At 47.6% G+C, this 17,652-nt stretch overlaps 1 long non-coding RNA gene across 2 annotated transcripts in view; it reads left to right on the forward strand.

Moving 5' to 3' along the window:
• LOC134969396 (uncharacterized) overlaps positions 1–17,652 on the forward strand; it is a 348,300-nt gene that overhangs the window by 134,651 nt on the left and 195,997 nt on the right. The gene's annotated exons all lie outside the window — the stretch shown is intronic.

Below are 17,652 nucleotides of genomic sequence, written 5' to 3' on the forward strand. Positions count from 1 at the left end.
AACTCTAAAATCTATTTACGTTGCTGCAGGCGTAGCACAAAAGCCGGTCATTGCAGGTTGCTGGATGACTCATGCAATCCATTCCTGGGCTAGTCAAATAAAAGAAGGTCTCTCTGGTAATATGACCTTAGTCGAAACTGTTGCCTTACTGACTCACATTCAGGACACGGCAAGAGTCCTCTGACTCCTTAAAAGAGATTGGCAATGTTAATGCCAGAACTACGGCTATGGCTGTGTCTGCGCGCAGAGCCATAGGGTTATGTCAGTGGATTGCTGATGCTAACTATAAATGTAATGTGGAATCTCTTCCCTTCACAGGTGAATGGCTCTTTTTAGGTGACCTGGGCACCTGGATTTCAAAGGCTACGGCCGGGAAATCCATGTTTCTCCCTTCGGGGGCCCCTCCTGCTAGATGTACCTATCCGGGACCGTTTACTCAGTCCTTTCGGTCCTCCAGCTTTCGATCCAGAGCCAGAGGAGCCTCCAACGCAGTGAGAGGCTCCAGGGGAAAACCTAGAAAACCAGCAGTTGCTGGGTCTCAGAACTAGAACACCAATTCTGCTTCCGCAAACACTTCAGCATGACGGTGCACACCCACCCCGGGGGGATCTCGTGGTGGGAGCTCGGTTACGTCACTTCAGCCACATCTGATATGTTTCTTGCCAAGATGCTTGGGTATGGGACCTTATCTCTCAGGGCTACAAGCTGGAGTTCGACGGTACCCCCCCAAACGATTTTTCAAATCAGGCTTACCAGTTTTGGAAAATATGCGTGGTACTCTTCTACTAGCCATAGAGAGGTTGGTTCAGTCCCAGGTCATTGTACCGGTACCACTGCTGCAACAAGGACAAGGTTACTACTCCAGTCTGTTTGTAGTACCGAAATCAGACGGGTCTGTGAGACCCATTCTGAATCTGAAGTCCTTGAATCCTTACCTGAAGGCTTTCAAATTCAAAATGTAATCTTTGAGGGCGGTGATCGCAGGCCTGGAACCACAGAAGTTCCTAGTATCCCTGGATATTATGGATGCTTATCTACATAACCCAATTTGACCTCCTCATCAGGCCTATCACTACCAATTTCAGGCGTTATCCTTCGGCCTGTCCACAGCTCCGAGGGTGTTCACAAAGGTGATGGCGGAAATGATGTTTCAACTCAGGGTCCAGGGGGTAAATGTGATCCCATACCTGGACGATCTCCTGATAAAAGCGAGTTCCAGGGAGCTTCTATTGCTCCATATAGATCTAAGTTCTGTCTCACCACGGGTGGTTCCTCAATCTACAGAAGTCCCACCTGGAACCGTCTCAACGGCTCCACTTTCTGGGCATACTACCGGATACTGTAGCACAGAAAGTGTTCCTACCTGAGGAAAAAGCGAGAACGCTCTAGGAAATGGTTCCCATGGTACTCAGACCTGCTCGAGTCTCCGTCCATCTTTGCATAAAATTATTGGGAAAGGTGGTGGTCTCCTTCGAGTCGATACAGTACGGAAGGTTCCACGCCAGACCCTTCCAATTGGACATCCTGAACAAATGGTCTGGTTCCCATCTTCAGATGCCCAGGATGATTCAGCTGTCACCCCGGGCCAGGATTCCACCCTTGTGGTGGCTACAGTCTTCCAACTTCCTGGAAGGCCGAAATTTCGGGATTCAGGATTGGATCCTCACGACGGATGCGAGTCTACGAGGATGGGGAGCTGACACCCAAGGGGCGCAGTTCCAGGGCAGGTGGTCTGCCCAAGAGGCCCTACTTCCAATCAACATTCTGGAACTTCGGGCTATCCACAATTCTCTGCTTCAGGCTTCTCCTCTACTGTGGGATTGGGCGATCCAGGTGCAGTCGGACAACGCCACGGTGGTGGCATACATCCATCGACAAGGAGGGACAAAAAGCAGGGCCTGCATGCGAGAAGTGTCAAGAATACTCCTCTGGGCAGAAAGAAATGCAAGAGCGCTGTCTGCAATCTTCATTCCGGGAGTGGACAACTGGGAGGCGGACTTCCTAAGTCGCCACAACCTCCACCCGGGGGAGTGGGGACTACACCCTTAGGTGTTCCAACTGATCATCGACAGGTGGGGTTGCCCACAGATCGACTTGATGGCCTCTCGTCTCAACAAGCAGCTTCGCTGCTATTGCTCACGAACTAGGGACCCTCAGGCGAGTGCAGTGGATGCGCTGACTTCGCCTTGGCCTTACCAGCTGGTCTATCTGTTTCCTCCGATCCCAAGGGTTCTCAAGCGGATCGGACATCAAAGAGTTGAAGCAATCTTGATTGCCCCGGATTGGTCCCAAAGAGCGTGGTACGCGGCTCTTCTGAACATATCCGTGCAGGACCTTTGGCATCTACCTCTAAGAAGGGATCTTCTTCAACAAGGACCATTCGTCTACCCGGACTTACGGCGGCTTCGTTGGACGGCATGGAAGTTGAGCGGAACATCCTAACTCACAAAAGGCTTTCCAAAAAGGTCATTGCCTCTATGGTACAAGCTAGAAAGCCTGTGACGTCAAAACACTATCATCATATCTGACGGAGATATGTCTCTTGGTGCGAGGAATGCACATATCCCTCTGCGGAATTCCACTTGGGAAGGTTTCTGTGTTTCCTGCAGGCTGGAGTGGATAAGGGCTTACGTCTGGGATCCATTAAGGTCCAGATTTCAGCTCTTTCCGTCTTCTTCCAGAAGATATTGGCTCTCTTGCCGGAAGTTCGGACCTTGCAAGGGGTGCTTCATATACAACCTCCTTTCGTGCCGCCTACGGCACCTTGGGATCTGGATGTAGTGTTACACTTTCTACAGTCCTCCTGGTTTGAACCTCTTGACAACTGTAGAGGATAAATACCTCACGTGGAAAACGGTGATATTACTGGCCCTGGCTTCTGCTAGGCGTGTCTCAGAATTGGGGGCCTTGTCGTGCAAAAGTCAGTACTTGGGGCCTAATTCTGAGTTGATCGCAGCAGCAAGTTTGTTAGCAATTGGGCAAAACCATATGCACTGCAGGGGGGGCAAATATAACGTGCAGAGAGAGTTAGATTTGGGTGTGGTGTGTTCAAACTGAAATCTACATTGCAGTGTAAAAATAAAGCAGCCAGTATTTACCCTGCACAGAAACAAAATAACCCACCCAAATCTAACTCTCTCTGCAAATGTTATATCTGTCCCCCCTGCAGTGCAAATGGTTTTGCCCAATTGCTAACAAACTTGCTGCTGCGATCAACTCAGAATTACCCCCTTGGTCTTTTACGAGAACAGAGCGGAGCTCAGGACTCGACAGCAGTTCCTGCCGAAGGTGGTCTCCGCATTTTCACTTGAATCAACCTATTGTGCTTCCATCTGCTTCTGACACTGCTTCTATTCTGGAGGCATTAGATGCTGTACAAGCCTTGCAAATCTATGTCAAGAGGACGGCTCGGATCAGGAAGACGGATTCCTTGTTCATGCTGTATGATACACAAAAAAAGGGTTGACCTGCTTCAAAGCAGACCATTGCTCGTTGGATTAAGCTTACTATCCAACAGGCTTATGCGTCGGCAGCCTTACCGGTTCCACAGTCTCTGAAGGTCCACTCTACTAGATCAGTGGGTTCTTCCTGGGCGGCTGCCCGCAGAGTCTCGACCCTACAACTATGCCGAGCTGCTACCTGATTGGTGACTAACACGTTTGTGAAGTTCTACAAATTTGATACCCTGACCAAAGAGGATACCCAGTTTGGGCAGGCGGTGCTGCAGTTGTCTCCGCACATTCCCGCCCGTTCTGGAAGCTTTGGGACATCCCCATCATACTAATGTGTCCCCAATATCCCTTATGGATGCTAGAGAAAATAGGATTTTAATATACCTACCGGTAAATCCTTTTCTTGTAGTCCATAAGGGATATTGGGCGCCAGCCTCTGTGCGGTAACTTTCTGCAGGTTCTCTATTTGGTGTTCCTGTTAAGCTGTTGCTGTTAATAATGCCAGACTTTGCTGGCTAAGATTCTGTTAATGTTGCCAGACCTTGCTGGCTAAGTTATGTATTGGTGTACTGGTGTTTAAATCTCACCACACCTGTTCTTGTTCAGTTCCTTCTCTCAAGTATGCCATTCTCCTTCGGGCACTGTTTTATCTATAACTGAGCTGTAGGAGGAGGCATAGAGAGGAGGAGCCAGCACACCCAGTGGAAGAATTTTAAAGTGCACTTGCTCCTTTGGACCCGTCTATACCCCATCGTACTAATTCTGTCCCCAATATCCCTTATGGACTACTAGAAAAGGATTTACCGGTAGGTATATTAAAATCCTTTTTTATATAGGGCACACTTATTCCGCAGCACTTTACAGAGAATATTTGGCCATTCACATCAGTCCCTGCCCCAGTGGAGCTTACAGTCTATTCCCTATCACATGTATACACATTAACACTAGGGTTATTTTTGTTGGAAGCCTTTTAACTTACCAGTATATTTTTGGATTGTGGCAGGAAACCGGAGTACCTGGAAGAAACCCCCGCATGTACGGGGAGAATATACAAACTCCGCACAGTTAGGACCACGGTGGGAATTGAACCCATGACCTCAGTGCGGCAGTAATGCTAACCATTACACCATCCGTACTGCCCTAATTTTATATCATAAAATACTATGGATTAGTTCTTTGAGACCCGTCGCACAGGAAGCATACGGTCTGCTCATCTGTAATTCATACAGAAAATGAAAGTAGTGCTGCAAATGAAGCACCAGGGGAGACATTTTCAAAGGTTAGGCAACATAGAGGAAGACAGGGAAGTTCAGGAATTGGCCTTTAACATTTTTCTCAATTATAACTTTTCAGGTTATTTTTAAATGTACTGAGCAAATGTTCTCTGGGCAAACTGATCTGCATATCAATCACATCTCATAATTGATGTGAAATCTAAACTCTGGGATTTAAATATATTATTAAAATGAATCAGGCCCCATGTCGTCCCTCATGTGTACATTTGGTTTAGCTGAGTATTTTATTTATCAAATCTAACATTATAAAGTGAAACAGAGTAATTGATTTGATTAACACAACGTTTGATGTCTAGTAATGTATTATTGATACCCACAACAGTGGCAAGGAGGGGCAGTTAGATTCTGACTCTTGGAAGGCTAAATCTAACATCCTCTTCTGATTAATTTAGCATGCTGAACATTGTAGTGCTGCAGCAACATGGAGTCATCTCATAGTCAGATTAAAGGGGGGTGCAGGTCATACTGTATCCCGGGCCCCCCTTTGTCAGTACACTGATATCACTAGCTTTCCCTCTTATGCATCAGCAGAACAGGTATCCAGAATGCAAGCAGGACAGTAAGCAGTGCAGGCAGAGACACAGGGTTATCTGATTTCATGAGCTACCGACAGAGCTTTTCAACCAAAGGAGAGCTAGGAGGGAGAGAGACTTGTGGGGAGGAAGAGAAGGTAAGTGACCCAGGGATCCCAGCTTCTCTTCCTCCCCACGACGGTGACTGGTTCATGGTGACCTGTTATCTGATGAGGATCTAGAAAGAGAAACATACACACACTCCTGATTCCTATCCCAGTGTGTAAGTAGTACAGAGGCTACTGCTATTCTTACATGTGACAAGATAAGTTATATTTTTTACTTTTCTTTGTTTCTTTTAAGGTTATTTAAGTTGTCTTTGTTCCACTATAAGATTTTTTTTTTAAATAGTTGTCTCTCATTAGGAGGCACTGTAAACAGTACCCAGATATTAGTAAACTATTAGTTTAAATCAGTGGTTTCCAAACTTTTTTGAATCACGGTGCCCTAGAATATCAGAATTTTTTTCACGGCACCCCTAGGCCAAAAATGTCTTATTGAGAAATTTAGAAATATTACATTAAGTAGATCGCATTTATATGTCATCCTTAGGGTCAGTTGTGTGGTGAGGGACAAGATTTGCTTCTGTTTGGCCACATATTTTATGACTGGCAGTCACCAGCACTGGCTTTGCCTATTATATTGACCATGAATAATTTGAATTGGTCCTGGGCCACCAACCCAGGGCACCTATGCCAGTGTCCCGAGGCACCCCAGGGAGCCACGGCACACAGTTTGGGAACCTCTGGTTTAAATCAAATATACACCATTGGTTTAAATTGAATTTACACAGTCTATACCTCCCAACATGACCCATTCCAAGAGTGACAAAATGCTTTCTACCTGGACTTCCTTCTTAATTTATGATTGCAATCACCTGTGTTGAAATACCTTTTGTTATCAGCTAAATAGTTCAACACAGGTTACATCAATCCTATATTAAGAGAAAAATAAAGGTAGAGAGCATTTTATCCCACCTGGAATGGGTCATGTTGGGAAGTATGCATAATCTAATATACACCCCCTCTGCCTTAAGTGCCCTCGTCACCACCAAGGCTTAATCCGGGTTATGTATTGCCTGAACTAAACGTTGTGACAGTGACTGAAGACCAAGTAATCAGTGAGAGTGGATGTATTCTACTTTATTCCAGTAGCTCTCATCTCTATCCCTGATACAAGAGATCTGTCTGAAATCTGAGGGATCTGTGCATCCGCACAAATCTGAATAGCCTACCTTTCCGCCTACAAACGCACGCCACACTTATACGCCCTGTTGTTACACCCACCCAGCGCAAGTAGTGATACTACTAAGATCCGTAGAATGCTGAATTGCCCATAATTGCTAAAAGGCCCAATTCCACACTTTTAAGTGCAATACTTGGAAAGACTTGGAGCAGTTAGAGCCTGATTCAGAGGAGGATGCAGAAGCGCCCGCACATGTGCTTTCGGCAGCCAACCGTGAGCGACTTTATGCAAATGGAGCTGCAAAGTCCTTCCCTTGTATACATCCATGCTTCCCAATGTACAAGGCCTGAGATGCCCACTGTCAGCATCTGTACACACTGTAATACCGATTGCTGCATCCAGTCCTATAGCAGGTGCAGTTTCTCTGTCTGAGCACGGCCTCCTATGTGAGCGGCTGAGCATCTGTGTACACAAGCACTTTAACAGACACCCGCGCCACTCCCATAACACACCCATACATTACAAGTGCTGTATGGGAAATACAATCTGATTACAACAAAAAAAAGCATGGACTTTTAGTACATTCAGGTGATACTTAGATAATGTAATACTTTATTTTAATTAAAATAATTTTGATAAATATTCCTGTTATCTTGTGCTGTGCTTGAGTGTTTTGTTTTTTTTGAGAAATAAGAACAAAGGGGCTAATTCAGTAAGGATTGGTAATGCGATTCTTACTGTATTTCCCCGATGTTTGAGTCTTGTGCACGCGCAAGACCCGTTCTGTGCATGTGCAGAACGGGCCCTGCGATCGGGCGCAGATATGCGAAAGCCTCTGACTGATTGACACCTCTGTTCACGGTGAGGGACAGGGCTGGGGGCAGCCCGTGGTGCTCCCATTTTCCGGGAGTGGCGAGACTAAGGACTGTTTCTCGAGACGCAGTTACTTTGGCCTAGGAAGCCACACTGCAATGGCAAGACTGAGAAGCTGCTGTCGCAGATGAACATCGCGACTAAAGGCCGTAAGGTTCATTTGAGATGCGATCACATGGAAAACGCAGAGAGGAGGTGGTATATGCTCCTCCTCCTGCATTTGCATTACTATGGACTGCAATTGCAAAGCTGCTCCTTAAGGGGGGTACACACGGAGAGATCCGTGATTAAAATCTAAGCAATCTGACTAGATTGCTTAGATTTTAAGCACGGATCTGCCGTGTGTATGCCCCCCAGCGATAGGCCGCACATGCAGGCTCAATCTAGCAGGTCGCTCACTTCACCGCTGTGTGAAGTGAGCGCCCCCCTGTCCCCTCGCTTAGCACATCGCTCTGTGCTGAGCGGGGGGAGAGATGTGTGCTGAGTGGTCTGTGTTAAGATCGCTCAGCACACATCTCCCCCCGTCAGTTCCCCCCTTTATTCAGTTAGGCCAAATATTACTAGTGCCACTTCAGATAACTAAGGTCTGTGCTATTACATACATAAAACATGTACATATTAACTATACAAATGACTTTTAATCCACAGTTTTAGCATATGACCACAAGAGATAGAGAGAGATTAAAAGCCATTACGTACACAGGATGTACAGAACATATAAACACATAACATAAAACAAATTCACAAAGATACAGAGATATAATCAATAATTTATGAGAGGGCTGTCTTGTAGTTATCATCCTTCCAAATATTCATACGATTATGCATAGCAAAATCTCAGATCCTATTGGGGTGGAGATCAAAGTTAAGATTCTTCAAATGATGCCTGGATTGCTTTGAACTGACTTTAAACTTTACAGTTCCCAAGGGACTAGCTACACTGGCTTTAAAAGAGTTAAAATAACCCCCTTTTTTTAACTACATGTGGAGATTGCCAAATTGTATTCGATAAACTGGAAGCAGGGATTTAAACATATCTGTCTTTCTCTTACGTCGTAGCGGATACTGGGGTCCACATTACTACCATGGGGTATAGACGGGTCCACTAGGAGCCTTGGGCACTTTAATAAATCAATAGTGTGCACTGGCTCCTCCCTCTATGCCCCTCCTACCAGACGCAGTTTAGAAAATGTGCCCGGAGAAGCCGGTCACGCTTAGGGAAGCTCCTGAAGAGTTTTCTGCATTTATTTTCTGATTGTTGTTTTCAGGCAGGTCTGATTGGCACCAGACTGCCTGCTCCGTGGGACATAGGGGAGAGAGTGGCCCTGTCTTTCCGCTGACAGGACACTGAGCTCCTGAGGGAGTCATTCGCAAGCCCCACCACGGCGAACGTACCCTCCGGCAGCATGCCGCCACCCCTAACAGAGCCAGAAGATGAAAGAGTGGTGAGTACAACGCCGGAGTCCCGGTTAGGCGGCACAGGGGTGGGAGCGCAGCTCTGGCTGTAGTCTGCGCTCCAGGGGTCTCAGAGACATGCACAGCTGTGTGTGTCCCGTGTGAGTGGCGCGCTGAGCCACCAATGTACACCCCCAGTGGCTGACATACCTAACAAGGGTTTTAACCCTCTGTGGGATATAAAAACTTACCTCAGGCCAGTATAAATAGTGGGAAGCCGAGCGCAATTAAGGGGGCGGGGCTTCACTATGAGCGGATCCAGCAGCTCACCAGTGCCATTTTCCCTCTGCAAATTACACTGATAGGAATCACAGGGAAGCGCAGCTCCTCCACAAAGACTCCACGTCTCCTCTATGGTACCGGGGGTCTTAGAAGGGGGGAGTGTGTTTATATACTAAGCCCTTTTAGGGGACTTAGTGTGGCGACCCAGCTATATTTATTAGCTATAAGGGCACTGTGTGTGCGGCTGGCTCTGATCTCTGTGTCTCTCTAAGGGCTCTGTGTGGGTTTAAACTGTGTTTTCACCTTCTGTGTGTGGGTGTCTGCATGTTCCTTTATGTTACCATGTCCAGGGACTGTGTTTCCTGCACAGCTGAGTGCCTTTCTTCCCCTGGAGACTCATTACCCTGTACCCAGGATAGTGCTCATTCTCAGGCTAGTGGGGCAGAACCCCCATGGTTAGCTTCCATTAAAGGGATGATATCTAATATTTCAACTAAATTATCCCATAATGAGAAAGAGACCCAATGTTTAAGACAATCTATGGATGACCTGATGAAGAAAGATTCAGTTCCCATACCAGTGTCTCAAACTCCTGCCATTTGCCCACAAAAGTGTTCTCTGGCCCAGGTCATGCAGGATGACACTGATGACGATACATCAGATCCAGAGGAGGGTGAAGTGGATGCGAGTGGGGAGAGATGCTGTCCTATCGCAGGGCATACAGGCCCTGATAGAGGCTATCAGAAATGTCTTACACATTCCTGATAAGACGGTAGAGGTTGGGGAGGAATTTTTTTTTAAATGTGAAAAAGAAATCCACTGCTACTTTTCCCGCATCAAAAGACTTGAATGCCCTGTTTGAAGAAACTTGGGCTAACCCTGACAAAAAATTTCAGATCCCTAAAAGATTGATTACTTCTTTTCCCTTTCCTCTAGAAGTTAGAAAGAAATGGGAAAACCCGCCGATTGTCGGGTTTTCTAGGTTATCACGTAGGATTTTCTTACCTATGCCCGGGGCTGCATCCTTGAAGGACACAGCTGGCCGCATCTCAAGTCGCAATACATGTCTGCGGGGGTGGCCAAGAGACCCACTATTGCTTGCGCATGGATCACTAAAGCCATTGCAAAATGGTCAGTTAACCTAATTGACAGTTTGGATACCTTACCCAGGGTGGAGATAGTTTTACTCCTGCAGCATATCCAAGATTCTGCTAACTTTATGGTGGAGGCCTGAAAGGAAATTGGTTTGCTCAACGCACGCACCACTGCCATGGCAGTGTCAGCACGCAGGGGATTGTGGCTACGCCAGTTGATTGCGGATGCGGATTCCAGGAAAGGAGTGGAAAATCTACCTTTCACAGGTGAGTTCCTTTTTGGGGATGAACTGGATACGTTGATATCCAAGGCTACTGTGGGTAAGTCTACATACCTTCCTTCCGCAGCACCCCCAGATAGGAAAAGCTACTCTGCTCCAACTCTGCAGTCCTTTCGGAGAGCGAAATTCAAGGTCAAATCCAAGGGTTCCTCTACAGCCTTCCAAGGTAATAGAGGTAAACCAAGGAAACCAGCAGCTGCACGTTCTCAGGAACAGACCTCCGGATCTGCTTCCTCAAAGCCTTCAGCATGACGGTGGTCCGCACTGCCTGTAAGACAGGTAGGTGGGAGCTCTGTTACATTATTTCAGTCACGTTAGGGCAACATCTTGCCAGGATCCCTGGGTCACAGACCTTATCACCCAGGGATACAGACTGGAGTTACAGGAACTCCCACCTCACAGATTCTTCAAATCAGGCTTACCAGCTTCTCCAGAAGCAGGTATAACTTTGCAGACAGCAATTCAGAAACTGGTGCAAACTCAGGTCATTGTCCCAGTTCCACTTCAACTACAAAACAAGGGTTATTACTCCAACCTGTTTGTGGTATCGAAACCGGACGGTTCGGTAAGGCCCATTCTAAACCTCAAATCACTGAACCCGTACGTACAGGTGTTCAAGTTCAAAATGGAGTCTCTGAGAGCGGTGATCTCAGGTCTGGAGGAAGGGAAATTTCTGGTGTCTCTGGATATCAAGGATGTGTACCTTCATATTACGATTTGGCCGCATCAGACTTGTCTAAGGTTTGCACTACAGGACTGTCACTACCAGTTTCAGGCCCTGCCATTTGGCCTCTCCACGGCACCGAGGGTATTCACCAAGTTAATGGCAGAGATGATGTCTCTCCTCCCCAAGCAGGGAGTGAACATAATACCGTACCTAGACGACCTGTTGATAAAAGCGCCTTCCAGGGAGAGGTTGTTGGACAGCATTGCCCTCTCAACCCAACTACTTCAGGATCACGTATGGATTCTGAACCTACCAAAATCTCACCTGGAACCAACACGGAGGCTTCCGTTTCTGGGGATGATACTGGATACGGAGGCACAGAAGGTATTCCTTCGTTGGAAAAGGCATTGGTAATCCAGTTGATGGTGCAGGATGTCCTAAAACCAGCCCAGATATCGGTGCATCTGTGCATTCGACTTCTGGGGAAGATAGTTGCGTCTTACGAGGCTCTGCAGTATGGAAGGTTTCATGCGAGGCCTTTTCAGCTGGATCTGCTGGACAAATGGTCCGGATTGCATCTTCACATGCACCAACGGATACGTCTGTCACCAAAAGCCAGGATTTCTCTTCTGTGGTGGCTTCAGACTTCTCACCTAACCGAGGGTTGAAGGTTCGGGATTCAAAATTGGGTTCTGCTAACCACAGACGCAAGTCTCAGGGGTTGGGGAGCAGTCACCCAGGGGGAACAGTTCCAAGGAAAATGGTCAAGTCAGGAAACTATTCTTCCAATCAACATTCTGGAACTAAGGGCCATATACAACACCCTTCTACTAGCATCGCATCTTCTTCAAAATCATGCCATTCAGGTTCAGTCGGACAATGTACAGTTACGTACATAAACCGACAGGGCCGAACGAAGAGCAGAGCAGCAGTGTCAGAGGTAACAAGAATTCTCCTCTGGGCAGAGAGGCACGCTGTGGTGCTGTCTACAATCTTCATTCCAGGAGTAGACAACTGGGAAGCGGACTTCCTCAGCAGACATGACCTCCACCCGGGAGAGTGGGGCCTTCACCTACAGGTGTCCGAGTACTTAACACGTCGGTGGGGAATTCCACAAATAGACATGTTGAGATGAGAGGCCATCAAGAAGCTAAAACGGTGTTGTTCCAGGTCGAGGGACCGACAAGCAGTGGCGGTGGACGCTCTGGTGACTCCATGGGTCTACCAAATGATTTACGTGTTTCCACCTCTTCCACTGATCCCAAGAATTCTCAAAAGAATAATAAGGGAAAATGTTCAATCAATTTTCATTGCTCCGGATTGTCCAAGAAGGGCCTGGTACGCGGATCTACTGGAGATGCTCCTAGAGGACCCGTGGCCTCTGCCTCTTCGAGAGGATTTTCTACAACAGGGGCCGTTCGTCTATCAAGACTTACCATGGCTATGTTTGACGGCATGGAGGTTGAGCATCAGATTTTGGCCCGGAAAGGCATTCCGAACAAGGTCATTCCAAGCCAGGAAAGGGGTAACGTCTAAACATTACCACCCAGAGTGTCAGGAAAGCCAGTGGTAATGAAGAATATCAGGACGAATAAGGTAGCTCAACGCGTTTCGCTGGTTTTGATGATCCAGCTTCCTCAGGAGCAAGTGTACAACACTTGGGACACTCTTTCAGCAGCATCCACCTTTCTGGACTCATCCCTCCATGCCAAAGAGGACAACTGACCCAGTTATACTACAGGTGGACACAATCTGCTTCCAGGATCACTGGTAAATACCTCACACCTGCAATCTTTCGGTTTTATGCAAAAAATAACCGATTAGTGATGGACATCTCCAGTGACTTTGGTCCCCTTGAGTGTTACTAATCGCCAAATGTGGACTTACCAATAATTCAGGCATCATTACCACTGGCTTTCCTGACACTCTGGTGTACAACACTTGGGACACTCTTTCAGCAGCATCCACCTTTCTGGACTCATCCCTCCATGCCAAAGAGGACAACTGACCCAGTTATACTACAGGTGGACACAATCTGCTTCCAGGATCACTGGTAAATACCTCACACCTGCAATCTTTCGGTTTTATGCAAAAAAATAACCGATTAGTGATGGACATCTCCAGTGACTTTGGTCCCCTTGAGTGTTACTAATCGCCAAATGTGGACTTACCAATAATTCAGGCACCTTATGGCATTTATTATTTTATTTATTCAGAACAAACAATATATCCCTTCTTATATTTTTATATTTATATGTCTATACATGTGGAATAAATGTGATACTTTATCTATTAAGCCTTTTAGGTATTAGATTGTGTTTTTTATATACATGATCAGCCAGCGCTGGTAGTTTTTTCTTTTTCTTGTTGTTCAATTTCCCAGGGGACTTACCATCCCCATACCAGCTGCTATTGATAGCGCACCTTTTCTTTCTCTTGACCTATATTTGTCTCACAAAAGCCCCTATTTGATTTTTCATGAAGATAGAGCTGAACTCAGAACTCGTCAGCAATTTCTTCCAAAGGTGGTGTCTACGTTTCATATCAACCAACCTATTGTGTTTCCAGTGCTTCCTGACACCTCTGCTACCTCAAAGTCCTTGGATGTTGTGAGGGCTTTGAGGATCTACGTGAAGCGGACAGCTCGTCACAGGAAATCTGACTCGCTGTTTGTTCTCTATGATCCCAAGAAGATTGGGTGTCCTGCTACAAGGCAGTCTATTGCTCGCTGGATCAGGCTTACTAACAAGCATGCTTATTCATCGGCAGGACTGCCGGTTCCTAAAGTACAGGACCACTATACTAGGTCGGTGGGTTCTTCCTGGGCGGCTGCCGGGGTGTCTCTGCTTTGCAACTCTGCCGAGCAGCTGTTTGGTCAGGTTCGAACACGTTTGCTAAGTTCTACAGGTTCGATACTCTGGCCACTGAGGACCTTCAGTTTGGTCAATCAGTTCTGCAGGAACCTCATGGTACTAATGTGGACCCCAGTATCCTCTAGGACGTAAGAGAAAATAGGATTTTAATTACCTACCGGTAAAGCCTTTTCTCGTAGTCCATAGAGGATACTGTGCGCCTGCCCAGTACTTCGTGTTTTCCTGCACTGTTACTTCGTTAAGTAATGTTGTTGGTTCAGCTGTTGCTGTTCCTGTTCAGTTTTGGTTAGCATGGCTTTCCTCTTGCTTGTGTGTGTTGGTTCGAATCTCACCACTGTTCTGTTACATCCTTCCTCGGGATATATCCATCTCCTCCGGCACAGTTTCTAGACTGAGTCTGGTAGGAGGGACATAGAGGGAGGAGCCAGTGCACACTATTGATTTCTTAAAGTGCCCAAGCGTCCTAGTGCACCTGTCTACCCCCATGGTATTAATGTGGATCCCAGTATCCTCTATGAACTACGAGAAAAAGTTTTACCGGTAGGTAATTAAAATCCTACTTCTCTGACGTCCTAGTGGATGCTGGGAACTCCGTAAGGACCATGGGGGATAGACGGGCTCCGCAGGAGACTGGGCACTCTAAGAAAGAATTAGGACTACTGGTGTGCACTGGCTCCTCCCTCTATGCCCCTCCTCCAGACCTCAGTTAGAATCTGTGCCCGGCTCGAGCTGGTTGCACACTAGGGGCTCTCCTGAGCTTCTAGTAAAGAAAGTATTTGTTAGGTTTTTTATTTTCAGTGAGATCTGCTGGCAACAGACTCACTGCTACGAGGGACTTAGGGGAGAGAAGCGAACCTACCTGCTTGCAGCTAGCTTGGGCTTCTAGGCTACTGGACACCATTAGCTCCAGAGGGATCGAACACAGGCCCAGCCTCGGTCGTCCGGTCCCGGAGCCGCGCCGCCGTCCCCCTTGCAGAGCCAGAAGCAAGAAGAACGTCCTGGAAATCGGCGGCTGAAGACTCCGGTCTTCATTAAGGTAGCGCACAGCACTGCAGCTGTGCGCCATTGCTCCCTATGCACACCACATACTCCAGTCACTGATGGGTGCTGGGGGGGGGGGGGGGGGGGGGGCGCCCTGGGCTGCAATTAGAGTACCTTAAATGGCAAAAAAAAAACATAATATAGTCTAATAAACTATATATGTGTAAAAATCCCCTGCCATAATATTAATATAAGAGCGGGAGAAGCCCGCCGAAAAAGGGGCGGAGCTATCTCCCTCAGCACACTGGCGCCATTTCCTCTTCACAGCTCCGCTGGAAGGACGCTCCCCAGGCTCTCCCCTGCAGTTTCCAGGCTCAATAGGGTAAAAAAGAGAGGGGGGGCACTAAATTTAGGCGCAAAACTGGGTATTATAGCTGCTATAGGGAAAAACACTTTGTGTAGTGTAAATCCCTGTTTATATAGCGCTGTGGTGTGTGCTGGCATACTCTCTCTCTGTCTCCCCAAAGGACTTTGTGGGGTCCTGTCCTCAGTCAGAGCATTCCCTGTGTGTGTGCGGTGTGTCGGTACGGCTGTGTCGACATGTTTGATGAGGAGGCTTATGTGGAGGCGGAGCAGGTGCCGATAAATGTGATGTCACCCCCTGCGGGGTCGACACATGAGTGGATGGATATGTGGAAGGTATTAACCGACAGTGTCAACTCCTAACATAAAAGGTTCGATGACATAACAGCTGTGGGACAGCCGGCTTCTCAGCCAGTGCCTGCCCAGGCGTCTCAAAGGCCATCAGGGGCTCAAAAACGCCCGCTACCTCAGATGGCAGACACAGATGTCGACACGGAGTCTGACTCCAGTGTCGACGACGACGAGACTAATGTACATTCCACTAGGGCCATCCGTTGCATGATTACGGCAATGAAAAATGTGTTGCACATTTCTGACATTAACTCAGGTACCACTAAAAAGGGTATTATGTTTGGGGAGAAAAAAGGGTTTTTCCCCCTTCAGATGAGTTAAATGAAGTGTGTGAAGAAGCGTGGGCTTCCCCTGATAAAAAACTAGTGATTTCTAAAAAGTTACTAATGGCGTACCCTTTCCCGCCAGAGGACAGGGTACGTTGGGAGACATCCCCGAGGGTGGATAAAGCGCTCACACGCACTACCGTCTCAGGATACGGCCGCCTTAAAGGAGCCTACGGATAGAAAGCAGGAGGCTATCCTGAAGTCTGTATATACACACTCAGGTACTATACTGAGACCTGCTATTGCTTCAGCATGGATATGCAGTGCTGCAGCAGCGTGGTCTGATTCCCTGTCTGATAACATTGATTCCCTTGACAGGGACACTATATTGCTAACCATAGAGCATATTAAAGACTGATAAAGCTGATTATTTACCGTAGAACACAAGCTATTTACTAATATCGTGAAGCCTTAATGGCCGCTGTCCCTCGTGCACGTGCTACGCACTTCGTACGCTATTTGCGTACAAAGACCTCGCACGTGGTACGCAAGTTACGTACACACGCTGCGCTGTGAGTACGGAATACACACAGCGAGCGTACACACAGATAATAACCTTTCTCTAACGTCCTAGTGGATGCTGGGGACTCCGAAAAGGACCATGGGGAATAGCGGCTCCGCAGGAGACTGGGCACAAAGTAAAAGCTTTAGGACTAGCTGGTGTGCACTGGCTTCTCCCCCTATGACCCTCCTCCAAGCCTCAGTTAAGATTTTGTGCCCGAACGAGAAGGGTGCAATCTAGGTGGCTCTCCTAAGCTGCTTAGAGTAAAAGTTTAAATAGGTTTTTTTATTTTCAGTGAGACCTGCTGGCAACAGGCTCACTGCATCGAGGGACTAAGGGGAGAAGAAGCGAACTCACCTGCGTGCAGAGTGGATTGGGCTTCTTAGGCTACTGGACATTAGCTCCAGAGGGACGATCACAGGCCCAGCCATGGATGGGTCCCGGAGCCGCGCCGCCGGCCCCCTTACAGAGCCAGAAGAGTGAAGAGGTCCGGAAAATCGGCGGCAGAAGACGTCCTGTCTTCAATAAGGTAGCGCACAGCACCGCAGCTGTGCGCCATTGCTCTCAGCACACTTCACACTCCGGTCACTGAGGGTGCAGGGCGCAGGGGGGGGCGCCCTGGGACGCAATGAAAATACCTTAAATGGCTAAAAAATACATCACATATAGCTCCTGGGCTATATGGATGTATTTAACCCCTGCCAGTTTTCCACAAAAAAGCGGGAGAAAGGCAGCCGAAAAAGGGGCGGAGCCTATCTCCTCAGCACACAAGCGCCATTTTTTCCTCACAGCTCCGTTGGAGGAAGGCTCCCTGACTCTCCCCTGCAGTCCTGCACAACAGAAACAGGGTAAAACAAGAGAGGGGCGGCACTAAATTGGCATATTAATATATACAGCAGCTATATTAGGGAAAAACACTTATATAAGGTTATCCCTGTATATATATAGCGCTCTGGTGTGTGCTGGCAAACTCTCCCTCTGTCTCCCCAAAGGGCTAGTGGGGTCCTGTCCTCTATCAGAGCATTCCCTGTGTGTGTGCTGTGTGTCGGTACGCTGTGTCGACATGTATGAGGAGGAAAATGGTGTGGAGGCGGAGCAATTGCCTGTGTTAGTGATGTCACCCCCTAGGGAGTCGACACCTGACTGGATGGTCTTAAGGA

Source organism: Pseudophryne corroboree, chromosome 11 (assembly GCF_028390025.1).
Source record: "Pseudophryne corroboree isolate aPseCor3 chromosome 11, aPseCor3.hap2, whole genome shotgun sequence".
In the NCBI taxonomy this organism is placed as follows: Eukaryota; Metazoa; Chordata; class Amphibia; order Anura; family Myobatrachidae; genus Pseudophryne; species Pseudophryne corroboree.